This window comes from Lagopus muta, chromosome 2 (genome assembly GCF_023343835.1).
Source record: "Lagopus muta isolate bLagMut1 chromosome 2, bLagMut1 primary, whole genome shotgun sequence".
Classification (NCBI taxonomy): Eukaryota; Metazoa; Chordata; class Aves; order Galliformes; family Phasianidae; genus Lagopus; species Lagopus muta.
The window spans coordinates 46,484,570-46,508,540 of NC_064434.1; positions in this window are offsets into that span (position 1 = coordinate 46,484,570).

A 23,971-nucleotide genomic window follows, 5' to 3' on the forward strand; every position below is an offset into this window, starting at 1 on the left:
AAATTAAAATGAAATGAGCTCTCTTGGGCAAATCAGGGCAGCTGGACACAAAAGTCTATATGCATTTTGTCTTTCCACTCAACCATACAATGCAAAGATTTGCTATCTCCATTAAAAGACTTACTTTGTACCATATCATGCATTTCATAATATTTCCATCTAAATGCAGATTTTTCTGTTCCATGTGTAGCAACTAGTCAAGTTTTCCATAAAAATAGCAGCAGGAGAGAACATTGAAATTCATTTTGCATATTAAAGAAATCTCTCCAAGATTCCTTTTATTTGTTTTATCAACTCAAGCAATAAGCAAGAAAATTAGAGTTTCAGCAATGATGGAGAAACGTTTATGATTTTATCATACTTGCTTTTTTTCCCCCTGCTTAGACAGTTTCCAGAATTTTATGAGTACATAATTTTACAGTGTTCCACTTATAAATTAAAAAAGCCTGTTCTATCATTTAAGTCAGGTACAGTAGAAATATACATTGCCAAATGAGAACTTCACTGTGAGTAACATACATGCTTTTCTTCCCAATATTCACAAAATGTTTAATATCTTTCCCACGGGAATTTCTTTCTTTTGAAAACATTATTACAAATGTCATAATATTTTCTGGTATAGTTCTCTGGTGTGCCTAGGTTAAAAAAAAAAAAAAAAAAAAAAAAAAAAAAAAAAAAGAAAAGAAAAGAAACTGAAATTGGTTAGACAGCAGAGATGTCACTGCAAATACCCTGGTCCAATTCTAAAACGAGAAGACAATCAAAACTGTCATTGCCTAACTGTATAAATGCTGTTGGAGTAGATTTATACTTTAATAAGTTGTTTATTGGCGATTTTTATATTGCACATTAATAAAAAAAAGTGAAAGAGTGCAGTTCCACTTAAAAAAAAAAGCAGAGAATGATTATCAGTTCCTACTATTTGTGTGCTAACACAAAACTAATATTGTAATTCTAAAAATATGGAAATTATTTGAGTTTTACATACTAATTTTCTCGATTATCTGGTACCTTCTGTATTAAAAAATAGTGGTTTAGTAAAAGAATTTTTTTTAGGAATTGCACAGAAAATGCAGTTTGATAATGAAGAAAAAAATCCTACACTTATGTCCATGACTGAACTAAAGATACTCAAAATTTTACCGCAGTACGCAATGTGTCTTAATACAACTTGTAGCTCATACATGCAGAAATAAACAAGATGTTTCCTGTGTATTTTTGCAAAAAGTCTGCAGATCTCTCCTCCATTGTTGCAGTTAGGCCAACAGAGCAACAGAATCATCTGCAATCACTGCAGAGCCTTGATCCTGCACCACCTTCAGTCTGAATTTCACTAAGTATCGGTCAAAAATGTGAAGTGCTCTTCTTTCCTTGACAAGAAAAGCTAGGAGATTGTAGACAGGCAACCTAGATCTTGGTCAAGTAAGGCTGGCTTGGCCGTCCTTCATCTTGAAATTTAACAATGAATTCCCTAGCCATGAAAGGCATAGAGAAGTACTCTGCTGTTCTTTGAGCATTTTTTGTCACATTAAATGCTGGCAGTTATCAATAAAATCATATAAGTAAACCAAAGAGAAATAACTTTATATTTTCCAGTATTTTGCAGATTTTTCCAAACCTAATTAAATTTGCAGTTCACTAGCTGAGTAGTATTTTTCTAGGTATAATCATATTGGTTTGTATGGTATGTTTTGTCTATAGGAGGTTATTATTTACATGCCTTAATCTCCATATTAGTTTGCTGAAAAGAATATCTTATTTAAATGTGCCATGATATTAAAGCAATATGCAATTTTAGGTAATAGAGGAAAAGAACAGTTTCTGGATCAAAGCATATTTGGGTTGCAAAGTTCTCATCTTGAATATCAAAATAAATATTAAAATCCTTAGAATGTACAAATACTATAAGATTGCTTTAAAATTAGTAATATACATACTTAAGATTAAAATTATTCTGCTTTTATTCAAGCGCAGAAGAGAAGGACCAAGATTCTGTCTTCATTTCACAGGAGATCTGCACTGTTCCTGTGGCACACCAATTGTTTGAGATTTAGATGGACTGTCAGAATAGCAATTTCAGAGATGTGGGTAAACGGGCACAACTTCACTGGGGCTCTGAGTTAGTTGGAGCTGGAGCAGTGGGTTGTAAGGAGAAACTGAGGGCCCAGCCTGAAGGAGGTGAACATGAAGAGGTTCTTCACTGCACTGAAATTGAAAGTTTTGTACAAGACACGTGGAGGAGGCCTTTCCTCATGGGGATGGCGGCTCCATCCTTGGAGAAGGGAATTCAGGTCATGATGGGACAGCCCTGAGCAATCCTGTCTGGTCTCAGCATAGAGCCTGCTGCAAGACGGCTGGGCCAGGGATCTCCTAAGTGCCTGACTGATAGTATGAAATGTTCTGGCTGAAATAGAACAGACTCATTTTCAGTTTATGAACCAAAGGTTCCTAAGGAGTTCACACTGACACATCATTTCCCTAATTTGTCTCTCAAAATAATATAGGAATTGTCAGCTGTAACAGAAAATATTATAAGAGAAGACTTGAATTGAAGGCATACATTGATCACTTGAATTTTAAGGATTGTTGTTTACATTTGACTGCATTGGCACTGTCAGCATTTTCACAGGACAACCATCTGGCTGCATGACGGTAAGAGATATCGAGTAACAGCAGGGCTCAGTGATATCTTTTGTATTCCTTTCTGCAGAGAAGGAGCTCCACTTTTTGCTAGCAACACATTAAGGGAAAATCGGATCTGTTAATCTCACAGGAATAACAGCTCACATTCAGTGCACACTGCAGCTGTAACATTTTCCTGATACTAGGACTTCTTCCTCAGTAGCCATTTGGGTCTGCATTGATTAACTGAGTATTCTGGGGCTATGGAAGGAGGGTGACTCAGAGAATACGGCCTGAGAAAGCTTAAGGTGTCACAATATATCCTGGGAAGGAATGGCTTCACTTTATTTCTTTTCCTCCAATGTATTTAGTTTTAATAGCACAGCATAGGCAATATACATAAAAAAGAAGAACAAATATCTTCTATTAATTTTTACTTTCTAAATGGTTATGTTAAAAATGAATTATTTACTTCACACTGCCTTTTATGTGCATGGCATTTTTCCCTCCTTATTTTTTCTGTATTTGGAAAGAGAAGAAAGATAATACATGATTGTTATTACATATTCTGAAACACACTTTAGTCCATTATTTTCTGTCATTACCACAAATGACTGGTTTCTTCTTCACTTGATTTTTTTTTACACCTTTTCATTTCAGAAAAAGGCAATTTTTATTCTACAAAGTACTACAAAACACTATTCTTACCCTTATATAAGTTTGGATTTCTTCAGTATATTTAAAAGAGATATTTTAAATAAAGGTAAAGCAATGAAAACACCACCTTCAGTTGTCATATAAATACACATTCTACTTTTTTCTTTAAATTAACCTTTAGACTGTTCTTTAAACTGGCAGCCACTAAAGCATTTATTTATCTTCACTTCCCCACAGGCTTTGCTTAGATAGTTTTGCATGAGAGCCTTATGCAAAACTGTCTCATGCATGGACATACATTCTATACTATCTGATTCTGGTGCCATCACTTCTTTGCCTATTTACTTGCTATCATATAACATTTTTTAATAAAAATATCTGTTGTTTGCAAAGAATTCAAATTCATCTGTATGTTTGTTACTTCTGATGAGCAAGCTGAGAATAAAGAAAATAGAGTCAATTCAAAGAAGAGTTCAAGCTATTTTTTTAAAGGCCTTTGAACAGAATCTCTGACTTTGAAAATTTCTTCTCCAGTTTTGCCTTGTTCTAAAGTCAAAGGGTTCACTGGTCTCTGCTAGAAATCACTTGTCGTTTTGAATGCTGAGCTACTTGTTCCTATACACTGGATTATACACAGAATTACTGAGCAAAAGCCCTGACCCACCTTTTCACTCACTCCCTGCAGGTGATGAACTTCAATCCCACAACAGTAAGATGATTTCTGTGTGGATGCAAGGATAACACAGTCAGCTAGCAAGGGCTCAATACAGGTCTCAATGGTGAAATAACTGTGGAAAACATGATTTTCTTTTCTTTGTTCTCAACACCATTTTGACCAAAAGTAACACGGCAATCAGAGTCCTCACATCAAAGGAGAGGATGCTCTCCTTGAGGAGAGAAAGCCCTGCAGAGAAGGACCTGGGGTTCTGTCAGGTGGAAAACTAAATGTGAGCCAGCAGCATGCTCTTGCAGCTTGGAAGGCCAATGGTATCTTTGGCCCCATCAGAAAAGGGATGTTCTGCAGGGACAGGGAGGTGATTGTCCTTATCTGCTCTGCTCTCGCAAGGCCCCGTCTAAAGTAATGCATCCAGGTCTGGGGACCGCAATACAGGAAAGATGTAGAACTGTCAGAGAGGGTCCAGATGGCCACAAAGATGATCAGAGCTCAAGAAATTATTCATGGAAACTTTAGCAAATTTGTGAATTTTGTTCATTCCACTTCCTCAAAAATTATAAAATCCCGATCCATTCTCTTGTATTTTCTTTCCTTTCTTATTTCTTGACATTCAGTGTGCCCAAGTCTGAGAATTTTCAGCATTTAAAACCAAGAATTTGGATGTTAGAAAATTGCTTATTAATTATTCTTCACTAATTAATTTTTAATAAGTATATTGTGAAAAAATAAACTGAGACAGAAACTGGCTATTAGGTCTTTTTAAAATCACTTTGATGTTATACTGAACTATTTTCATGAAAATATATGAGGGTGTAAACTCCTCAAATGTATTTTAATTTTTGACTTATTTTGATTCTCTCATTGCATTCCCTGCCTTGTGTAGGTACACTGTTCTTCACTCAGGCACAACACTCAGGCACAACTTCATTCACTATCTGTTACTGGCCAACATTTGACTTCATCTTACTGCCTCTGGTGAAGATAGCCATGACGACAGCTGTGTAGTTTCTATATTAAGTTTATGGTGCTTACAGCATTTCTAGGATATGCCTGTAGATGTTAAATATGTTTAAAGGTGGAAATGATATTTAGTCAGCTGATACATATGACATTTCCTAAAATCTTATTAAAGTTTTATATGCTCAGATACTAAAATGTTTTGAAAAATTCATTGTGCAGCCTTGATATTTTCTTCAGTAATCTTTCATGATCACCGTCTGTGTGAAAAGAAGTCAAAGAACATGAGAAGTAATGTCCTTTCTCTTAGCAACATCAAGAAATCATCAGTTTCATTGAGTTCCATGTTCTGGTCTGCATCCAGATTGCATGAGGCTTCGATACTCGCTGTAGCCTGGTTATTTCTTGCCCTCAGTAGTCTGTCATTGCCATAAGAATCACAGTAAATATTAGGAATGTGGTACCCTCTGTTCTGGAGCTGCAGTCACTGAATCTGAAGGATCAGTGAAAATGAATGAAGCTGGTTTCTGATTTCTTTCTTTTCATTAGCTATAGATGGAAATGCATGGTGGAAAATTTCCCTGTGTCTATCAATATGAAGAGGATTTATGGAAAACCAGAAATAGGAACCTAGGAGAGCTTTACTTTGGGACAGTTTGAGGATGAGGTGAAATGATAATCTGTTACTAGGTAGCTGGTCAGTATACAGAAAACACTACCTTCATTTGTGGACTATGTCAACCGTAGATATATTACCAGGCAAAATACAGGTTCAGTGTTGTAACAAAAACTCTATGAAGGGAAGTTTTTAGGTCTGGGTCTTCACTTCAGACAATCATGGGAATGGCAGAACATAAAAACGTTCTACTTAAATTTTAGAAGCAACAATTACTGATTTTTGCACAAATTCCATTGTTAGATAAATTTTTGCAGATACTTAGAAAATGTAATAATTAAATTTAAATTTATTTCTGGAATTTTGCTCAAAGAACCAATTAACATCATCCTTCTTAAAAAGTAGGATTTCCTTCCCAAGAAAAATAGACAAAAAAGAAGAGAAAAGTAAACAAAACAGCTGAGAACAGATTGTCAGTAGGCCATGTACAAGTAAAAGGACAATGTAACTATCTGCAAAACACAGCTGCTGGTTGTACTTGTTGTGTTCCATACCCCAAACCATGACTTCTTCTTCCATTCTTGTTTGAATTGTTCATTAACTCTTGGTCAGTATGAGATTACGATGCCCCTAAGAAAACCCTGCAAAACACTTGAAATAAAATATCTGTTAGCTAAAAAGTGTTCTGAAATATAGAAAGTGTCTCTCTTGGAATGAGAGGATGCCTAATTTATTGATATTTTTATTTTCCTTGTAAGTACTGGGAATTAGTAAGACACCGCTTCACATACTTACATGTAAATTTTAGACACATGGCATTTAGATGGAAATGGACAAACACATTTGGACACCCAAACTCTCTTTAGAGTGCAGAGCGACAGCTGGGTGTCAGAAAATGTGATTCGCAGCTATGGGCATGTGGAGAGAGACAGCGGTGCACATGGAAATTACTCAGAAAGTCAACACAAACATACAGAGGTCTAACACAGAACACTTTTATGAGGATTGGTATTGTGTTTAGGCTCTTGAAAGCTGTTGGATGATAAATATTTAATCCAAAGAACACTTGAAGTCATCTCATTCTCCTATGAGGCTGTAATCTAACTTTACTCAGCTTTGAGAACTGTCATGCATTTTATGTGTTTTTCTGAGACTCTATTCTTAAGTGAAGAGCAGAAATTACACATAGTTCTCTGGAAACAACTTGGAAAATTAACTAACATTCATATCTTATCTGTGTTTTGCTAATCTAAAATATGTCCCCACACACATTTACCCCACCCCCATTATTTCATTGGATTTTTTTCAAAAAGGAGAATTCCTTTAAAATTATTCCTTTATTTATTTGTTCCTTTAAAATCCCTACCCAAACTGATACAAGATGTGTATCAAGTCATATCATAGTTAAAAGGAAGTAGAATTTTCTGTCAAGAGATGGAAATAACAAGATGAAAGGAAGGGTACAATTAAATCAAATACTTTTGGAGCTATTAAATGACAGAATGCTGACTCTCAGGATCAAGGAGTTTAAGGTCCCTGTTCAGCAGCTTAACTTCACAAAGTAATGCTAACTACTGAAATCATCACTGGACTTTTTCAGTCCTGTGTGCTGCAGGTGTTCTTACATCACTCAGCTAAAGGTTAGTCTGTTATTGTAAACTTAAGCACAAGATTTACTTAGCAGTGAAGGAGCTTTGTTCTATCAAGATTTACCTCACAAATGACATAACTAGTGGTACACATATAGATACTCATTAAAACTCAGTTGATAATCAGGAATTTACAGTGTAGTCATGTTCAATACCATAGCAAAACTTAATCTGAATACTTAAAAGAAATACATACACAATCATATTTTACTTCAAGCCACATGCATTGACTGTTGAGCTACAGAACAAATGGTAGAAAAATATCTTACAAAAAATCTTTTCAACTAATGATTTTTTCCAATACTCAGTTTTTGACTAATCAAGGTTCTTGGTTTTCTGTTGTATTTTGTAATGTACTGTACAGGCTAAAAATGTGTGAATTTAAAAATAAGCACACAAATTCTAAAGTTAAAGCTTTAAAATGCATCTGAACCTTCTTCTTTCCTTTTTTTTTTTTTTTCTTTTCATCTGGAAATCTTATAAAAATGCCTAATCTCCATCACAAAAGTAGAGACTGAAGATATTTAAATAACAATACTGCTATTTAGACATTGTCTGAGTGAAAAGAATTTTCAAGCTTTTGGGGTTTATCTTTCACTAGTTAAAATGTAGCTTCTGGCATATTGCACATTGCCAGATTAAATGATAATGTTCTTTCCTGTAAGCGTGATTTAGGAGGGAACAATTAAAGCTTTGGAATTAGATTACCACTCCTCCTAGTGTCCTTTTATGACAGTGTAATGGCCAGTAAAGTGATCTAAAACAGAAACCACCCAATCTTAGAGATGAAGAAAGTTAATCTTTACAACTTCTTGTTCATCAGTCCTGGAGAATTTGCCTGAAGGTCTGCAGGTTATTTGTTATGCTACCAGAATTATGCTTCTTGTGGCTCTGGACGCTGAGGACAGAAAACGGCAAAGATATCTGCAGTGAGTTGGAGAAGCAATACCTTCTCTGGAATTTTCACACTTCAAAATCAGATGGATTTGTGTTGTTTTGTTGTGGTTTTTTTTTAGCTAATCAGTGTCTTTTTTCTTTTCCATTCATTCAGCAACAAGTACTGCAGTCAAGAGCAGCAGATAGAGCTTAGATTTAGATACACAAACTGAACTGAGATGGCTCTTGTCTCCTAGATGAGATAGAAATGAACACAGCAGGATCCTGTTGGGTTCCAGACTTCTGCAAACTTAGGCTCTGCTTGGCAAACCAGCTGCCGCCTGCCCTAGACAAGGCACAAGTGACTAACCCGGGCACAAAAACCAAGCAAAAACTACAGCAAAAAGGTTAAGCTTCTCCCATCGTGATATTGGCTATTTTTTTGTTTAGTCTGTCAGTAGAGGCCATTCAATTGACAACTACATACGCTAGATTTTGGTTTTGCCATGAGATGTTCAGCAACCAAGATAAGAAAGTCAAATGACTACATTTGACATGTGACAAAAAAATAAAAAATAAAAAAATTCTCCCCATAATGTTCTGCATTATATTTAAATCTGAGGGCAAAGGATTTTCTCAGGAGGAACAAAGTTATGCTCCTCTTGCTTAGAGGTGAAAGGGAAAGCAGAAATTTCCTTAACAGAAGAGGAGCAATAAACTCTGGATAATCAAGTTTTAAAGTCTCTGCACTGGATCAATAATTTTACCATTTATTTCACTTGCTTAACAAATAATCAGTAGTCACCTTGACAACTTGAGTCTGCTCCAGTTGGTGCAGATGGGTTTTACTTTATAAATTATCTTAAGGATTTAATTATATAAAATCTCGGAGAGTATATAGCAATGTTAAAACAAGAAGATGAAGAAATGGAAGTTCATTGCTTCTCACAACTTACACAATAAAATATTTAGCACCTTTTAATATAGCATATTCAAAGGAAATTAAATATATGTGCTTTTTTGTTTTGTTTTCTTTACATTGTTTATGAGCTAATGTACATGGGAATCAGACTTAAATAAGTTATACGAAGTTCTGTAATTTCATAGGTAGGTTTCTTTTCACAGTTTGCCAATTTAATCTAGTTAGAGAATCATAACTTGTAGTGAACTCATACCATGAGAGAAAGAATTTTGCAATTTTTTATATCTGCATGGATCTAGCTTGTTAATCTTTAAAAGTAAGAAAAAGCAATTGCTTTTGTGATACTGCTAGGATTGGCTTCTTTTCAAATAACAAATGGCATTTTGCTAATGTGAAGCAAAGGAATTGCATTTTGCAATGCTTAAAATGAAAATACTTATTAAACCAAATGAAATTGCCTTCCTAAATAGGTTGATGGAAAAGTTGATTTTGTAGAGAAATAAAAGTTGCATTAGAAATATCACAGATGGAAAATGCATGAGATTTGAATTTTCTCTTTTTAAAAAAACAGATACTCTCTTCTACCGTATACTAATTTTTAGAGTTTATCTTTGTTTGAAAAGACAGGGGTACAAATGTGCTTGTGGTACATCTTTCAAAAAGCCCAAGTTAAATGTTATGTTACATATCCCCCAGTGAATTAAAATAATGTTGTTGTCTTCTATAAAACAATATATGATGAATGATCATCAAGGACTTGTCTTTAGGCTTGATGCAAACAATAACATGATTTTATAGCTGCCTGGTTAAACTTAAATGAGGGATGTTACAACTCTAATTTTAAGAACTATAAGTTTCTGATTGGTCCTCTCTGATTTAAATGTAGGAAAATATCTCCTTGTGTGTCAGCATCTCAGAATTATTTGAGACTTTTTTGTGATCATCTTTGGAAACCATACTCTTTTCTTCTGCAATCAAATTTCCATGTAATTATTTAACAAGAAGATATACTTCTCTTCATCTATTTCAGATTAAAATTGATGTTTTGAAACTCTTTATCGTGTCCTACAATAATCATTTCTACTTAATGGTAGCATGCTTTAACTACTTTTTTTTTTGGTCTACCTGTAGATTGTGAATTTCTACAGAGAAGAGAATGAATAACAAAATTAATTGTTAATAGATATATCTTTGCAGCCTGGAATTCAAAACTTGCAAATATTTATAGAGGATAATGGAAACTGGTTAATTTTTGTCACATATCACGATGGATAACATTTGTATATGTGTTGGAAACATGTTATGTTATAGATGTATTTTTTTCTATGTAATTATCATTCTACTGTATAAAAATAGACATTATCTGTTCCAAGAGACAGTTTGTATATCACCTCTGAGATGGTTTTCCTGTTTGTCATGCACTATTTTAATATGCACATTTTTGAGGAATTATTAACTGATTTCATAACACTAATTTTCACATCTTGACTAACTTGTTTCGGTTTTGTTGTTTTGTTAGTTGATTTTTATTTTGTTTCGTCTTCGTTATTATTATTATTTCCTTTTTTCTAGGAATCATCCAGTACTATCCAGGAACATTATTTATTGGGATTATTTTCCTACTGAATATTTCATTAAATTTAAAAAAAAAAAAAAAAAGCTGAGAAAACAAGTTTTCCGATTTTTCATATTTTTCTTAAATTTAAATAAAAATAATCTAAGGTTTTTTTGTTTTTTGTTTTTTTAAGTATATTTCATTACATGGGATGTATATTTTTGGAATGTATCAAGGGTTAATGGGCTGGTTGTGCATTGAGGGACTTTGTGTGCTTTATGTGTATGGTTGTAGTTTGGGCTTTGACTTAATGAACACTTGACTTCCTTTGCTAAAAAAAAAAAGATGTGGAACATAATTCACCAATCATGTGTTAAAATAGTAGTATCATCTATATATTTTTTAAATATATAAACAAAAAATTAAAAGCACTGATTAATTGGTATGGGCATGTATTTGACATTTGAATACACGTTAACTGTTCATATGTAAGTGAAATTGTGCACTCCAGATACACTCATACTGTGCATAGATTTGAAACACCTTTACTTTTTCAGATATGAGTTGTTGTATCTGAGGTTCAAAAACTATGAAAAAATGTTTCCTATGTTTACAATCCTATATTTACCAGAAATGAGTTCTTATCTTTCTATGTATAAATGTATAAAAACTCAACTGAAATGACATACATACGAAAAGAGTTTTATCTTGGTTATTCTTCTATTAGTATTCTGAAGAACAGTTTGGCTATGACAAAATTATTACTCCTCAATCTTTTTATGACCCTTTTTTTTCTTTCTGTTCTGACAGCTACTGTCAGCTGCTGAAGAAAGAATACCACCTGGGTCTTTATTTGATGCATGCGTTCTTACTTTTTCCTCTGTAGTGCCAGTGAAGATATGATTGTAACATGTTCAGGAGAACCTGCAGTATCTTCAAATGAAGTACAGAGGATAAAAGCAGAAACGCAATCTCAGGTCAAGGATTGCAAGTGCTGTTTGTTTCAGATGTTGTCCTATATCAAAGGTGAGCAGTGACTGACAGATATTGTCTATATTATGGAGCTTCTACATCCCATTTGCATCTGCACTGCCAAAAGTGGGATCACCACAGGTCCCTGCTAGACATGGTTCAGAGTTGGTGCTCATGGAAGCAGTGTGGAATAGGTATTACTTTTCAAGATAATGAGGCAAATAATTTTCTCTTGGTTTTCCTTTCTTGAACTTCAAAATGGGCCACAGGTGCCAAATTGGTCCAAAATCTTTTGCCCCTTATTCCTAGATGACATATTACCCTTAAGAATGTATTTGGCTTGAAAAGCAAAAGGTGTTCTTGATGAGAACCTCCTTGATGAGAACCAGAAAAAAAACAATCAAACACTGAAACAAATCACAAAGAAGGCAGGAAGTTGATAGCAAAAGCAGACAAAGTTGCTCCTAGTAGTTAACTTCTGGTTCCACCTTCTTATTCCTGGTCTTATGCCACAATATTTCAACTTCTTTGTCATGAAAAATACGTAGCTCTGTGAACCAAAACATACACAGATGAAAAGGGAACAAAACTGGGCTAAAGTCTCTTAAAGCTATTTCTCAGATGTTTCTCATTTTACCTCCATTTAACAGAAAAAGGTGAAAAGCCTGATCCAAACAATCTCTGACTTTCAGTTTTGAAGCATTTTTTTCATTCTTTTACTGCAGTACCTCCGAGTAGCACATTAAATATGTCTCTGGACATTTGTAAAATCGTAGTCTATACAGATACTTTCCATTTGACACAAGCAGCTTTAAATTATCTGATCATATTCGCCTTTTGAAAGCTGAGTCTTAAAAACAGAAGGATTTACAATGCATTCTGTTGCTACTTCTTTGTCCCATCATTAAAAATGAAGTTATAAATCAAGCAGCACGTGGATTTCCCTTTTGACACATTTATCTTCTACAAGTATTTTCTGTGTGGGCAGAAACTGTTGTTGCACTTCAAAGCTATTATCAACCTTCTTTCAGTGGAGCTGCAGTTTAGCTCTGTACAAGACTATACTTGATTAAATGTTTATTTCTTACAGCATTTTGTTACCATAAGGATGTATATCAGTTGACAGTGAGAATTTTTTTTATTTTTATTATTTATTTTTTTTTAAGTTAAAGATGATGTTGGTACAGTTTTTGAAGAAAATAATTGCAAAATTACCTGTATCAACATGATATTATTTTTATATAAGCTTTGTTTATTTCACTCCAAATATATCTCAGAATGGAAAAGTCGTCGCTAACAATCTTAAACCTGCAAACACACTTGAATTTAGGAGACGAGAGTTTCCATTCTCTGTATGATCACAGATCACTGAACTGCATGGCTTCTACTGAAAAAACATGAAACAATAGGGTTTCTTTCTTGCAGAGTGATCAATATCTACCTGTGTCCAGTGTGGATGCTTTGGGTGCTGCAGGGGATCTCAAATGCTTCTAGAAAATGTGTGTTCAGGCAATTGAATTTCAGATTTGTTTTCGTGAAGACTGTAACATCTGGAAAGTTAAAGAGAGGGGAATACTCTATTCTTGTTTAGCCACTAGATTTCTAATGACAGTAAATATCATACTCTAAAAAGAAAAAAATGAAACCTTTTTAAAGTGTACTCAAAATTATGTTACTGGAATTTTACTGGAGTATTTTCATGAAATTATATGTCAGTTATATACTGTATATGTTTATCATGAATGTGCCTGTATCTTCTCATTCCCCCTCAAAAGGATAACAAAGAGTAGTTGTATGATGTGATAAGCACATCTGCCCCAAAATTAAGAATCAGTTCCAGATGCATCTACATAAGCCACTTCTTTTCAATGTTCCTGATTTCAGTGGTAGTTAACAATATGAATAGAAAGGACATAGGCAAACAGGACATAGAGTTTATATTGGTCACAGTATCACTGGAGGTTTATTCTATAACAACAACAACAAAAAGTTGTTAATTAACAGTGCATGTGTATTTATTTGTACTTCAGTAGAAAATATGTACTGATTCTAGTTGCAATTTTTCTGTATTTCAAATTATTTCTTTGCATGCATAATTTGCCTCTTTTTTTCTGATAAGAATTCTCATTTTATATTTAACTCCAGCCTTACATAACATGTCTGGAAGTAAGTAACTTCAGTGAGAGGTAATTCCCCCAAGAAACACATTTCCTATTTCACACACTTATTTTATACTAAAATAAATAAATAAATACACATATCCATACCTATCCTTCCTTATTGACCGTAAGGAAGAGAAAGAGATGAGCTGATTTAACACAAAATGTCTGGTGAGGGTATTAAATATATTGTGACTCTCAGTGATTTGCTACTCCATGTGCAGCACGTATAGCTGTCATAAACCACATCAGACCTTAATCTATCTTTCTCCCAATGACTGGAAATGTAAACATTATTTATTATTATTATTATTGTTGTTGTTGTTGTTGTTTTGTCGTTGTGATTATTATTTTATCATTTTTAATAGAGTATAAATTCCTCACAAAAGAATTGGAAATTAACTGAGAATGTCTTGATCAAAAATATCTAAAATGTAATCAATTTTTCTTTTTGCTGAGCAAGTCACAAGATTGTTGCAGCTGTCTTTCTTTGATAAAGTAAATGCATTTACAAAAAAAATAATCACTAACACTATTTTATCGAATTTGTTCCTAGTGAGCAGCTGATATTAAACACTTCAAATAGTTTGTGTTAATATTTGGCAATAATTATATTTATGTACCAGGCAAGCAAAATAAAATCAAAATTCAGAAAGTATATTAAAAACTGCTATTCAGAAAGGAGGCATTCAATTTTTTATAGGTTTGGCCTGTTTTGAGAACACAAAGCTAACCTGTAGGCATGTATTTTTCAGATGTCTAGAAGGATGGGAAATTCATCATTATTGAACATAGCATTAAACACAGAACCTGAAGATAAGTATTTGTTTCCCTTTACTGAATTAAACAAAAATTACCTTCCAACAGTTCCATAAGTCTTCAAATGCTACAAGAGCCAATGACTTTTCGTTATTTGATTGATTTAGTCAAAGTGTTTCTCAACGGAAAAAAAAATGAAGCTGATGTTTTAGTGGAATGTAGCACGTAGATCTTTGTGCAATAAAAAACAAATCGCATCACTCACTGCTGTGTCTTTGTTGTAAAATGTGATGCAGTGTAACTACATTCTAGCAAAAAAAAATTAAGCATTTAAATGTATTGAGTTGGCTTTTGCACATACACATGGCCCATTGACAAGATCACAAGTTTAGTTAGTTTGAAACATCACTGGTTTGAGAGGTGAAGAGTTCCTTTAAAAGGTATTGCTCAGCAAGTGGTCCTTTAGTCTCTCTGTGATTTTCTAGAACAAATTTCCATCCCTTTGTGTAAACTCATGGAAGCTGTTTGTGAATAGTTCATTAAACAGATGAAAGCACTGAACCGCTTTAGCTATACATGCTCAGATATCTTAAGTCATTCTAAGGATCAAAAGGAAAATAGAAAATTATATGCTCTTGATTATGAGCTACATTCATTAGTTTGTGAGTAACAGAATACTCAGGACACCTCAGAAACCTTCAGGAGGCTCCTTACCAGTCAGCTCAGCTTTCAACTGCTCTCATCACAAACTTCTGCAGATTGCTGTTTTCTTTAGGAACCTGGCCTCTTTGCACATTTATACAATGTATCTTTGACAGATGAGTGCTGCCCGTTCATTAGGTTATGAACCCTAGATCTGCCAGGAATAATCTCAAATTCACAGATGCTCTTAATATTTTGTATTTTGCATCTGAATTGACAATTTATTTCAAAGCCATGTAGAATTGCGTGCAAGCAGGAAGCTTTCTATTGGACTGCTACAACACCTAGGGAGATTCATATGTGGTTTATTTCACCACATGTACAGAATGATTTACATTCTAAATAAATGTGTTCCTTATTCCCTCACTGGAGAACCTAAGGTATGAGTAAAAATGCTAGTAATGTCTTTTGCATCAATCTGTCTACTTGAGAAGGAATCCACTCACCAAAACTCTGCAGTGATGCAGCTTTATCTGGAAATATCATTAATTCTAGCTAAATCCTTCATTTTTGGACTCAGTCCTGCAACAAGTACCAAGGATATGCTCAACTGTAACTATATAATTTGCTTTTATTCCACAGATTAGATCCATTACTAATTGAAAATCAACAGATAAAGAAAAAAAAATAAAGAAAAAAAAAGAGCTCATTCTTTTCTAAGATTTTATTTCATGTTAAAGAAAAGTCAATAAAAAAGCCATTCTTCACAAAATGCTAAGCCAGCTAAACTGTTATGTTGCATATAATGCCTCAGATTCTCTCAGTAAAACTGCACTTAGGATTTTTGTTAATCTAGAGGCAAAAACAGAAATTAAAGCATACCATCTAGAACAGTTCAATTTGCGTGAAGTAACCATTCAAACAAAGTGTACATTCATAAGAATTTATTATTATGTGTATTACAGAAGGATGTCATGCACATAGCCTTTAAAAAAAAAAAAAAAAAAAAAAAAAACAAGTTCCAACCATTGTAACGTTTTTTCATCACTCGAATTTATAAATTAAGAGTTTAAGATTTTGTTGGATAATTTTTTGTGTTTAGGCTTCAAAAACAGGATTCTATCAGAATCATTTGAAGAAATGTCACATAAATGTCCTGCATTTACACAATCTGAACTGCTGTGATTTATGGAAATAGTGAATGTGAATCTGAAAAAGTATTGAGAATGTATTTCTAGTAAATACTTTCAGTTCCTGAATTAAACTATTATTGTTCTGTATTTTTTCCTGTCAACGGGAAAAAATCACTATACACTGCCTGTGAAAGAGACAATGCTTCAAATTTAGTTTTGAAAGAACTCCAAGACCTCACTTAACATTAAATAAACATAAATCATCCATAACCAGTTGTGAAAACAAATAAACCTTGATTACAGAAACTGATCAGAAAATATATATTACATACAAACTGAGACCTAACATTTAGTACTAAGTATAGGAAGCATTTTATTTGAATAGCTAAAATGTTAGCTCCCATATGACTGCTTTCACTGAACAGATTTCTGAAATCTGAAACATTTAGATTAATGTTTCGTTTGTTTGAAAACACATTGTTTAAGGATAATACAGCAGAATTCTAGGTGTGGAAAACTGTTCCACAGTTTCTGGGGTCATTCACAAAAGTAAAATTTTTACACTTTCATTTCATACCAAAATATATATAAGGAATACCATCATTTTCAGCAGAGAGAAAATTTCTCAATGAATCATTGGAGGTAAATTTCCTTTTGGAAGTGTACTAAAATATTAGTAAATATAAGTACTTCAACCATCAAACATGAAGGTTTTTTAATTATTTTTTTTTAATCTTCTCTAATTAATTAGGTAGAAATCAGAGTAAAAAAAATAAAATACCAATTCTGCTTTTGTGGACAAAAATTTTATGTGGCCATAACAAATTTTATGTGGCCATAGAAACATGTGTAAAATCTTATTCTTGAAAGCACAAAAGATGAGAAAATATACCACATCCAGAGGTTCAGGGTTTAGTTGGGCTATGGTTCTTCAAAAATATGTGTGTGGTTTGTAGGAAGAAAGGTTATTGCTTGCCTTCTGCTGGCTAATGAATTATTGAGTAAGGGGGGAACTGAGATGGAAAATCAGAATGGCATTTATGTAAAAGCAGGAGTTTTCTGGAAAACCGAAGGATGAAACAGAAAGAAAACAATCAGTGATACAAAGCTGTGAAGGCATAATATGCTAAAGACATTTGAAAAATGCAAGTCAGACTTAAGAGATGACAAAAAGAGCTAGATTTTCCCTACGTACTTAGAAGGGATTTTCTCAGGTGTATTGGAGTCTGGAATTAATGGAAAGAGAACAAACTTGGTAGACACAATGCTGCAGGCAAGGAAGAGTGGAAAAGTGTTATTTCTTTATACATCTTTTATCTCATTTTTTCCTCTCTTCTAAAAAAAAAGAAAAAATCACCTAAGACAGAGCTGAAAGTTTTAGCAATCTTGAAGACTTAGAAACACAAGCACTATAATATTCATGAATTTCACAGTTGTCGGTGAAATTGCAGATTTGTACATGTCTGCATACACAAACACATCCATAATTGTTAAAGGTTAATAAATAAAATGATGTGAACAAATGCACTTATCTCTCAATGAAAGAGCTGGTTTATGTTTGGTTTAATTTTCTGATATTTTCCACATATTTCCCATATTTATGATATATTCAAAATAAAATACTTCTGTAAAACTAATAAAGTTATTGAGTAGCTCATAATGTTAGTGTTTGGCGATAAAAGAATAAAGGGAGATTTATGTATAAAGGGGAATACCAGTTCATGTTCTACCTCAATCAGATGTGAGTTTCCCTTGTGTATCAATACAGAAACCCAAAAATCAGAAGGTTTTAAAATTTCCTGAGATGTAAAGAGTTTTCCAGAAATTTCATTCAAAGAATGTAGGGGTTTGAAAGCAAATGCTCACACTGAAGGCATAAAAACTCAGATGTTTTGATATTTCTCAGATCTACTCTAATATAAAACTTAGAAGCCTTACTGAAATAGAAAATCTTCATTTTTTTTGTATTTCTCTATCTTTTTTACAAAAGTAAGTATAAAAACAACTTCTTTTGCACTTTTCATATGAATAAATACAGCATACATAGCTATAGTGTTTGGAAGGAAGATTGTTTTGTTGAGTGACTGGTTTGTAGCTTTTAAATTTTTGTCAAAATTACAGTTAGAAATATACAGTCTGACTTTTAAGTAGCTTTAAATAAATTTGAACAAAGATAACCTGTAATTGAAGATAAAATTGGAGACATTTATTCAGTTCTGAATTTGCTTTACCATACAATTAAGCAAACAACACATATTATTGAGGAATAACAATCACGTCTTGAAGAAAGGTCATTCAATGAGGGAAAGTAAAGTATGGCTTTCTATCCGATATGTTGCATGGGGTTTTGTTCGATTTTTCTTCTTAAGTTCTTTTATTGGATATTTCACTGGAAGAATTATTGAGTTGTGTAATCTTTCAGGTAACCAACTTCAGTGGTTTAAGGCTTTTTCTTTTTTGGATTTTCAAATATTTTGATGACGTTTATGCAAGAAAAGAAGCATGAGTTTACTGACACTGGACTTCTCTGTGAAGTACTTCTTTTCATAGCTTCATCAGACTACAGGACAGCATCTACAACAAGTTGAACAGGCAATTTGGAAAAATATATGTTCTTTCTATTCCTTGGGAAAATCTGTCTTTATGCACTAGTTAGATATTACTTTGACTCTTTCTCTGCTCGCTGTTGCGTTGTTAATTATCTTAAGATGTGGGAAGGTTGACATCATAGAAATATACATACAATGCTCATTAAAAATCCAGTTTGCATAACCAAATGACACAGTAAAGGATATTCCTTTACATATAGGAAATGAATTTGCAGTATCAAAAATGGCATTCACCAATTCACTGCAAAATGCAGAACTATATAAGATATAAAGCAAATAAATAATGGCATTAGTAATGCCTAATAATAGCCTAAAGATAGGGCATAACTACATACATGCCTTAAGAAAAGAAAAAGATCAAAATGGCTACAAAATAAATAAATAAATAAATAAATAAATAAATAAAAATTTAAAAAAGCTACCATTTCTTAAGAATGAGAGTCACAATAAGAAAGAGTAAGAAAAATAGTATTTTCTGTTTTGGAAGTCAATGAGTATATCTTTTGTAGGTAACATTCTGTTTATTTTGTAACAAAAGGCAGTATTGTCTGTCTTCTGAAATAACTACTAATTTAGCTTTGAACATCACTTGATTGAAGGCTAGTATTACTTCCTCAAGATTTTCCATTTTCAGTGGTTCAGCTCGTCTATTACTATCAGAATCATGAAAACTGAATACTTGTTAATAATAGACTCAGAATTTAAAAAAAAAAAAAGAAAAAAAAAAAGAAAAAAAAACAACATAGGCATTAAATTTAGGTAATATAAAACATTGTGGATGTACAAATATGACATCCAGTTACATTTCCAAAATGATGAATATGAATCTGTCTAAAAGTGCAATAGCTTTCAAAAAAAAAGGAAATCATTGGTATTCTGAAAAATCTTCAGCCAAAATATCAAACTCAGGAAACAGTTGAAAGTTTTAAAACGTTTTAAATTATTTGATAGGAAAATTTTGTATGTCATAGAAATAATACTGAATGCTGACATGATATTGGTATGCAATAACATTTTTATTTTCATATTAGTTATTAAATAAAAGTGTCCAAAACTTATAAAAAGAATTAAAAATACAATAAGGAATTTAGTAGTGAGGATGAACAACTACAAGTAGTATGTATTAGACTTACTACTGGCATTAGATAATGATTTACCTGCATATTACAAAATCATTCTGGTTCTGAAAATAAAATTTTATCTTTTAAACACTGGTTAATATTATCAGCTCTGAGTCTTCCAGGTCTATTAATTTTCAGATTTAAATTAAATGCTTTTTGCCAGCTTTTGTTACTACCCAATTAATTTTCAAATCCAATTAAGATAAAAATCATCCATAGTAATATCATTCTTGTTATTAAACCTATAATTTTGCTGATTTCATTTACCATTTTTGACCTACCATTAATAACTCCTTAGAGTTGAGCATGCACTCTAGGGCTGGTTTCTGTGAACTGTTGATGCATTTGGAAAACCATGTCCTCTTGAATAGGATATTAGTTTTCCTAAAGGCAGAGATAAGTGAGTTAAAATGAATAATTCATTTGACATGTGTAACCTATTTTTAGGCTATCATGATATCGCCAAGTAGATCATAGTTTATTAAAAATACTAATTGTGTGCAAGATAATTCATTTTGCATTTTGATTTCTACAGAAAGGAATAGATAGAGGTAAACGTGATGATGTTTACCGGTTTGTCCAATAACTTTATTTACTGGGAGTCTGCACAAGAGTATTTGCTGTTAATATTTGATTACCCAGGGTTGAAAACATTTTTCTAAGTACTAAATGTTCATAATGCTTTCATTCCATTCCCAATAGAAACAATGTCATTCAGATATATTTATTTTGCTGGAAGCCTGCTTTCTGTAAATCATTGCTGTAAGACTTCCAATGCTTGGAACCAACTAGTAGAGGTGCAGTTGCAACCACAAATAGAACAGAACATAAACATTTTGTATTCTCTGTCGAAACTTAACTAACTAAGCTACTTTTCCACATCTATTCTAGTTCCACAGACTTTGTTCTAGTTAAGAACTCAATGTTCACAGTGCTTAAATTCCCATGCATGGATACTCTTAGCAGTCTAACAACCTTTTCTATTAAGATTAGACTCTCATATTTATGCCTAATAAATGACATTAAACAACATGAAGTGACTAACTGACATGATCATTTGTGGTCAACACAGTTCACATAAATACAGAGGAAAATCTGCATTTCATAAAATGAAATGTGTTATTTTCAAACCTTTGAAAGTCAAAAAGCAGATAATATATCATGTCTTTCCATAACCTATTTTGCTTTCCAAATTCTGAGTCCTAGATACCTTCCTTACTTTAATTGACTTGCCTCCTTTGACTACAGCTGACTAGTCAGTGCTATTTAGTTATGTCTAAAGGTAGAATAAAACAAAATACTTGCATTTAAGAAAAGAAAATCTATTAAAAAATCTACAAATCATGAAGAATAACCATCAACATATCTTCTTAAATATCTTAAATAGAATTAATATAAATTTATTTAAGAACTGAATTTACAATATATAAACCTACATCATTTATCAAGCCTGATTCCAGAAACAGTTTAGAGAATTTTGTACCATCCTGATTACAATCATTACAAGACATACTGATATATCTTTCATAAATGCTTATTGTTGACCAAGATACTGACATTTAACAAAGATTTTTATATAAAAAGATAGAAAATCAAATTAACAATATGTGTAAATTTCAGACTAAAAGTATGCTGAAAAAGATAAAAGGTATATAAAGAAACTGAGTCATCATGACAGACTGTTTATTTTCCTCCTGGAATAGTTTTTTCCACTCTAAAACTGCTCTCACTGAATCATAGGACTTTCACCTTATTCTATCAGATGAAAAAAAGTTAGTAGCTTCCATACTGGATCTATCTTGACTATGATCCATTTGTTCATTAAACTTAAAAATGTACAGCCGGGGAGAATTAAACCTTAAGAAGGACTGAAGAGGGCTCATCATTCAAGTGAATGAATGTTCTGCATTTGGAAGCAGTAGGAAGGACTGAATTAAAAGAATGAGTCATCTATTTTGGAGCTGACACAGAATTTAGAATTCTTTATTGCAGGTATAGATCATAAGTCAGGTGAAAGGACAGACTTAAACATTTGGGGAAAATATGGCATTTTATTTAAAGCCTCTTATTAACCAAGAGCAGATTACTTTTTGTTGTTGTTGTTCTATATTATACATGTTATCTGTTAAAAAAAAAAAAAAAAAGTGTAGTTAAAATCTTATCTAAAAGCTATATAAGTGCTATTTTAAAAATTTTTATGTTTTAAACTGTAGATCTGTGGGGTTTTTAATAGAAATATGTTTCAGTTTGGATTTTTTAGCTTTACTGTTTAGAAAAGTAGACTTGTTTCTAGTGACTGATTTTCTTTGTTCCTTACGAAGCTTCTGGGTTTAACTGTATAATAAAGAAACCAGATGTGTAAGATTTGCAAAACTAAAACCCTCAATATCAGAGAGGTAAAATGAAATAAGAAAACCTTGTATGTGAGATTCCTGCCACAGCTACAAGATAAGTCTTCAGTTTGTAAGATCAATCTTTTTTATTTTTTCAATTTTATTATTTATTTATATATATAAAATATATAAATTTATTTATATATATTTTTTTCAATTTTAACAGAAGAGATATAATCTTTTCTGTTAAAATATTTGTTACCAATACCTGATTGAAAAATAATAGAATTTTAAAGGACAATCAGCAAAGCAGACTTTGTTTTTTAATTTCTAAGCAGTTTCCTTTTTCATTGCTAGTACTTTTAGCTATCCCCCAGTACTAAGTAATTGACTAATGTTAAGAAATTTAAGAAGCTTGAAATTTATTCAGGTATTGTTTCTTTATATAAAGGTTATTTGAAATACAAAAATAATTGTCAAAACTGCTGCACTAGAGTGGAGAAAAATAAGCCCATCAGATGAGAAACAGAAGAGCACTTTTTGAAAAGATGGCACTATTGAAACACTGACAATATTTATATAGTTGGATATAGACTTGATTTATTTGATTGAAACTTGAATGAAAATATTTCTTCAGCAAAAGTAGATGAAGTCCTGAAGTCCCAGAGTCACAAGCTGGAGGAAAAAGAAAAAAAAAAAAAAAAAAAAAAAAAAAAAAAGTAATGTTATAATTTTCATCATGACTTTCTGGATCTCAGCCTATCCTAAGTGAGCCTTTCAAGAAAACTGCTAAGGATTCCCAATAATTAGTTGAGATTTATCTGACTGGTTTCAGATATTTTGTCTAAAGCTGTAGCAGAGTTGTTGCTCTTCCTGTACCCAGTTTGCAGCTTATCTTCCAGGTACACTTTCTCATTAGTTACATGATGCATTCTCTCCCTTCTACTCTGGTGTATTTTAGTTTCTGCCAATTACCACCCACGTTTTCAAGAATAATAAATTTGTAAGTTTGTAAGGAGGAGCCACAAGATGCAAGTTCTGAAAACTTTAACTAGATGTATGTGAGTTGAAATTGAATAGAGTATTTAAAGAACTTCTAGAACTGTTTTGTTAAGAAAATGGAGCTAAAGATGTTATGCCAGCATGAATTTTTTAGTTTATGAACTTCTATAGTAGAAATGTAAGAGGGATTTCTTGAACTATTTGAAGGAATTGTAAGGGACTAATACTTACCAAGCCCTTCTCCAAAACAATAACCAAAAAGTACCCCTGGAATCTGTTTTCTTGATAACCAAAACTGATTAAGCAATGTACTAAGATGTTAGAGAAAGGAATATTTAACTTTAGCAGTCATAATAATATTAAGAAGCAATAAATGTAATGTTGTTATTGCTGAACTTTATCTTTGTATACCTGCTGCTAGACACGTGGCTGTAAGACTACCAAAAACTGATGTTAACTTGTGTGATGATCCCTCTTAAAAATTCCATAGGAAAAGAAATAAAGATAGTAGTAGTAGGCAGAGTTCATGCAAACCAAACAAAAATTATTTCACAGGAGTAGAAGGACAGAAAGCAAAAGTAGATTAGAGTTAGAACTGTTCAAATTCTAATTGATAGAAAGTTAATTTTCCTGAAAGAAAATTAATTTCAGGATTTTTTTATATATAAAACAACTATTTTTCATAAGAAATGATTTAGATTTTTATCCAAA